Genomic DNA, 7056 nt, shown 5'->3' on the forward strand with positions numbered 1-7056 from the left:
TATATATATATATATATATTATATCATATTTAAAAAATAAATTAATTGATATAAATTAATTGTTATTATTTTTTTATTTAAATTATTTAAATATAAATTAAATATCATTGTGTAAAATTATAAGTAATTTTTTTTTTTAATTTACAATAAAAATATACATTACACATGATAATTTTATTTTAACATGTCTAATAATTGTTTTTTTCCTTTATAGTTTTTTTTGGGAAAACTTTATTATGAATGTCAAGGGATGCTTTTTCATGGCATTTATAATAAAATTCTCTATTTAAACTAATAAAGAAAATATGATCACGCTCTTGAAAAAGTCCAACTAAATCCCTAACAACATTCTTAATAATATAATTAACTAATAAAGAAAATATGAGCACGCTCTTGAAAAAGTCCAACTAAATCCCTAACAACATTCTTAATAATATAATTAACTAAACCATAGAAAACTGTTGTTAACCATCTCACTAACAGTTTTCTAGATTATCTCCCTTTCTGAGAAAAGGGATAATAACTTTTGAGATTATTCCTCATATGCTTATTTCCTCGACAATTCACATTAAAATCTTTCCAAAGGTTTATAAGAGTCGGGAAACTTTGACCAACCTCATATATTTTACAAACAATTACAAGATTTGATTTAATCCTAAAACCTCTTTGAATTTTATACAAGAACATGTATTGATAGAGCCAACCTGCAAAGATAATAATGATTCGCTTAGTTAATTTAGTTTATATTTAAATGAAGTTAAAGTTACTTTATTATAAAAACTATATCCTAATTACCGTATTAATTGTAAATACTAAATTTAATTTATATAATAATTTTAAAAGCTTTTTAATTACAATTTAAATTCATAAACCCTAAAACACTGATCTATGTATAAATTTAAAAGATCACAATTCATGAGTGTTTTTTTTAAATTATATTTTATAACCATTATTTAGATTATCTTTTTGTTTATAATTTTATTATATTGACACTATATATATTTTTAGTTGGAATGGTTTATATATTATAAAAAAAAATATAATTTTGGAGTATAATTTTTTTTAAATTTTAGTTGTTTGTTTGTTTGTTTTGTTTTGTTTTGTTTTTGGTTTTTTTTGAGAAATAGGTTAATCATCCAAGATCTAAAGGTATTTGGTATAAGTGAAGGTCTACCTTTTATGTAACATTAATAAGTTATTTTAGTGGTATGGTTATCATTGAATAAAAATGATTAATCAATCCATATTTGCCAATAATATCTAATTATAACTATCTCACTATTAATTTAGAAACTAAGTTATTATAAGTTTTCCCACTATTTAAAATATTATGAAGAATAACTCTAACAAAAAAATCACAAAAAATGTTAAGAAAGCATAAATAGACATATCCAAAAAAAATTTCAGTGACAAAATCAAGAAAATGACAATTTATAGAAAGAAACTAGTCATGAAAATGATTTCTTAAAAGCTATATATAATGATTTTTTTCATTAAACTATTGATATTTTTTTTATATAACAAAAATATTCACTTAATGACATAGAACATTGTACACTTCTCTGAAAAATACGAAGCCTAAATAAGAAATTCAGAAGTTCTTTGTGTAAGTTTGACTAAAGAATTCTAAAGTATAAGAACAGATTCAGTTCACAATAATTATTTGTTGAACAAAGAATTTAGATAGAATAAGAATTATGGATAGACCTAACAAAGTGTTGTAGTGGCTTCATAGAGGAATCATCAAATTGTTGTTAAAAAAAAATGAGTGCACAGATTTGTCCCTTATTAGCAAGAATATGCTATTGTTATAGGGTTAATTTTTCAATTTTTGCAGGCATGCTAAGAGCTCAAATAAAATAACCAGCATCTCACACACAATTAGAAAGAACATGGCTATCATCGGCCAAGAAGATAAGAAGGGACTGTCCATGTGAACGAATCTAAGATACTATGATACTATGTAGTGGAGTTTTAACCAAAATTAGAAAAAGTGATGCAAGGGAAAACAATGTCAGGGAAAATTAGACACATAAATTCTCTCATATATATATATATATAATGAAAGTAACATAGAACTACCAATTGTGTTTACACACCTGTAATAATCTCACAAAAAAGAAAGAGAAATAAGGTATATTTTTGTATTGAGTTTATTTGGATTCTAAATTTAAGTGTAATGATTAGATATATAAAATCTCCCCTAAAATTAAAGATATCTAAATTTTAAATATTGTTTATCTTCATATACGAAATAAAAATGTAAAACTTTTATTTATACTGAAAATATAGTAAAAAATAAAATAACTTATTTCAATTATAAATTTAAATATATAATTGTTAAATGAATAAAATGTACCATTAAAAAATAAAATTTATACTTAAAAAAATTGATAAAAATATTTATAGTAATATAAACTTCCACATTTTACTATAAACATTCACATTTTTGTATTTGTATATATTATTTATTTTTACATATAAAACTCACAAAAATTCTTTGGTCATGTCAAAATAATAAATTAAGCTTATCCTAGAATATGAAAGAAACATTATGATAATATTAAAAGGTCAAAAATTAATACTTAAAAAAAGTTGGGAACTTTTTCGAAAAGGGTCATACCATGTAGTCTAGAGGTGTTGCCCAAGTATTATGATTGGTGTTTGTCACCTTAAACGTACATGAAGTATTTGGATTTTATTACTTTCAATTAAAAGGTGATAGAGTATAATAATTGAAGTGTTTTTAACTTTTAACAAACATTTTTATGAAATTCCTTTTTGACTTGACTCTTCTTTGAAATACTTTTGAAATACTTTTTTATTATTACTGTAATTATTTATATTCAAAATTTATGTAAGGATGAACATGATGATTCTTGAAATTTTCTTGACTTGACTTTTCTTTCGAACACTTCACAGAATTTGAAATTTATTCATATTGAAATTTTATCTAAGGGTTAGGATGATGGGGAGAGAAAGTGTTATTATTGTAATGATTATAAAAGTGAAGTCTGTCTAAGTCCAATTGTTATGATGATGAGACAAAGTGAATTTATTGATGTGAAAGAATTTGTAAGAGGAATCGTATTTGCAATAAAGTTCAAATGTTCTTAAAGTGGATTTAAAAAGTTTACTTGGGTTTATATTTTTGTAATGATTGGTGACTATTGTGGTTTGGAGACATAAAGACATTGGTAAAAGTAATTATAAGGTGTTTCTTCTAGTTATATGGAGTTAGATTCATTTATAATTTTTTATATTTTAGTTTATTTTAAAATTGAATAATGGGTATCATAATCTAGGTGTTTGCATTTTGATGTTTATTGATATATTATGATTATGTTGCAGCTTTTTTTAAAATCAAACATATCTTAACCATTACAATTTTTCAAACCACTTATGTAAAGAAAGCAAGGAAACCAAAAGGATAATAGAATGATGATAATTTGGCACAAACATAATGATAAAGTAACTTATATTTGAAAACAATCAAGTATATTGTAATTATAAAGGTTATTTGCAATCAATTATTTTAGGTTTTAGACTTTTTTGTCATTTTTTCCATGAGAAATATCTTTATATTTCATATGAGGGATATATATTTCAATTCTCAAGGGACTATTCAGACAACAAGGTTCGAATCCATTAAAAAAAATACTCATTATGAGCTCAACATGTCACATGTAGGAATTAAACCCAGGTGGGGAGAATAACAAAATTTATGCCTACCACTCAAGTGGAACTCAACTTAAACAAGTCAACAAAACTTATATGTCTCTATTTGTCAAATTTTTTGAGTCAATATTGAAACACTTTGAATCCATTATAATTCCAAGTCAATCTTTATAATATTTTCTTTAATTTGAGAAGAGTTAGAAGCACAAGGGTGGAGTTTCAAGAAACAATTTCCATGTTGTCACGCTTTCAAAATTGTGTTTTGGGTCTTTTTATTTAGCTTAAATATGCATAGTGGGATTAAATATATGTGTGATGATGAAGGATTTGAATGATGCTCTTGTTTGATCATAGTTTGGAATTATTATACTTTAGTCTTTATTTCTAACACTGGGAGGCTTTCATTATGAAGCACTATTGTAGTGCCCCATTTTATCTTGATTTTGATACAAACACTTTCAATTTTATTTTGAGTTATGAGATCGATATTAGGATTTGCACCTTATTGTTTAATGACACCAGATGTTGATGATATGGTTATTCATTTGATGTGACGATGACTCTTATTATGCATATTCTGATTATCATGATAGATTACGTTGATGGTTTTGTTATTAGATGTTGATAGCGTTGATATTCGAAAACTTGACATGCAAAATTTTATGATGGTTAACCACTATGTTCATATGTTATTGATGATTGTTTAAGTGTGGTAGGGGACGATGATGATGCATAGGCACACAATTGGACAATGATTTTGGTTTGATCACCAAGTATTATTTGGTGTTAAATTGGAATTATCCATGATGAATATGCTTAAAAATTATTTGTGACATGTATAGTGGACATGGACATAAGGTGCATGTTTGTCGAACAACTTGCATATGTGTAATGGGAGTCTATGGAGTGAATTAGATCTTCTTTGGAGGGGTGGAACATAGTTCCTAATTCCACCCACTAGTACTTTGGCCATGGCTTAGGTTGGAAAGTGTAGAACATTTTCCCCTTGATGTTGCATAATGGTGTAAGGTTTAAACCAAAGATTCAATCACTCACAAGGTTTAACTAAGGGGCACACATTATGGTATGCACATTAATGCTCAACCACCATTACTCTCACAACAAAGGTGATCTTGGAGTTAAAAATTGTCTCCATTGACATGCCATTGTTCCCCTCAATTAGCCATAGATACTCGAAGGGAAAGTGTTATTACACCCTTGAAATTACATAACGTAATTCTTGAAGGGCACAAATTACTTAGAACCATTGGTATCGAGAAATTGTTAAATTCTAAATAACTTGGGAAACAATGATTATGGTAGTAGAGTGATATCAAATTAAGAAAATTGAAATGAAGTGAATTAACTAAAAACTTCAGTTATAATAAAACATATAGGGACAATATTGTAATTAAGTAAAATGACAACAAGCCTTTTTCATGTCATACTAACACTCTAGGGCAGGTGTCCATAAATTACATATAATCTAATTAATAAGAAGAAAATATAGTATTCATGAAAACACTCAATGTGGAATAATTATATAATTAAAATCTCTAATCAAAATTTGAAACTAGAGAAAATGAAGGAAAGGCTAGAGGTATAATTTGACTCATAATAGTTAACTCAAGTTAAAGAAACACATAAACACCAAAATAGTGGAAAGTAAAAAAGTATCAAAGGACATCCAAGAGAAAATATAAGAAGCATATTTGGGGTAAGGGAAAATGATTTTTTTAAATAAAATAAGAAAATGGAATTCATGAGAGCCTTGATAAAAACTTGACACATGGATTGGTGATTAATAAGAATTATGGAATTAAAGAAATTGATAATTTTGCATGAGAGAAAAAGCGGAAGCAATGAAAGTTTCTATAAAATAAGAGTAAAGAAAGAGAGACTCACTTTTATGCTCCATAATGTTGGATGGTTGTCCTAATGCATAATTTTCTATTGAGTAACTAGCATGAGTATTGTTGTGAGTTTTGTGAGTAGAGAGTGTGTAGAGTGGGAACCTATTGAGCTTGGTGAAGCTCTTTTCCACTGTTCGAGATTTAACTATTCCTTCTACAACCCCATTACAGTTGGGGCTCTGTGTGGAAGAATAATATCCAAGGAGTAGGTTGGTGTTATTTGGTGAGTCAGTAATATTTGGGAAAATTGAGGCAAGTTGCAAGGAAAGAAAAATGTGAAATATATCATATTCATTGATTATGCATATTTGTTTCTCATGCAAATGTTATTGATTATCATTGTTAATAAGATTATATATATATATATATATATATATATATATATATATATATATATATATATATATATTTTCATTGATTATGCATATTTGTTTCTCATGTAAATGCTATTGATTATCATTGTTAATAAGTTAATTGTTTAGCATTGGTATATAAAGTATTAATTCTTACATTACATTTAGTGACAATAATGTAAAGCTCGATCGAATTTGGATGTCGTTTAGGATAATTTTAGTTCTTACAAAATCGCTTCTATCTTCAACCCTTCCCCATAAGGTTTGAACATGAGACCAGGCAAAAACTAAATCCCATGCAAACCAATCGGTATACACCTCAAACGTGTTCATTATTCTTCATTTCACTTATTAAAAAAAATTAATTTACTGCCCAATTTTCTATAACTATAAAAAATAACATGAATTTATGTATTCAAATGTAATATCTTTTTGTTATGAGACAATTTATGCATTCAGATGTAATATCTTTTTGTTGCGAGAGATGTGAATTGAAAATTTTTGAGTGCATATATATTTTATGATATATTATTTAATAACCTTATTAAATAATATACATGGCATTTCTTGGGTATCTTTTCCACACCGATGCATAAAAATGTTAGAAACCTGGTTGATGGAGAATACTCCACCTTGTCATAAACTTGAACGGCAAGTTGAGCGTCTTAATGGTAGGCCAAATTGTCAATGTTCTTCTCCACTAGTTTGCTTAGCATACAATTTCCTTTATATCATAATTGGAATAGCATATTTCCCAACAACTTTTACGGATGTCTTAAGTGTATCAAATCACGAAAATCATGATTCCCTTCTCTGGGAAGCAACACCTCTAGAATATTTAATCCAAGTTAAGGCTTCATATTAATTTTCCATGGATTCAGTCCAAGTAATTCTCAAGCAGAGGATATGGTTGGCACATTTTGCATGAAAATCAACCACGGATAACACAAAAATATTGGGCACAATGATATTGACTTTGCAAAGTGACAACCTCAACCTCAAAAAAATTAGTGGTAACTCAAATATCATAGAGTAGGAAAGAAAAGATGAGGATAAAATGTGAAAAGTGGAAATTTTTTTATTTTTTTAATGCAACCTCAAAAAATAGTGGT

This window comes from Pinus tabuliformis, chromosome J, assembly GCF_031772625.1.
Source record: "Pinus tabuliformis cultivar Carrire ecotype Pingquan chromosome J, CPIR1, whole genome shotgun sequence".
Classification (NCBI taxonomy): domain Eukaryota; kingdom Viridiplantae; phylum Streptophyta; class Pinopsida; order Pinales; family Pinaceae; genus Pinus; species Pinus tabuliformis.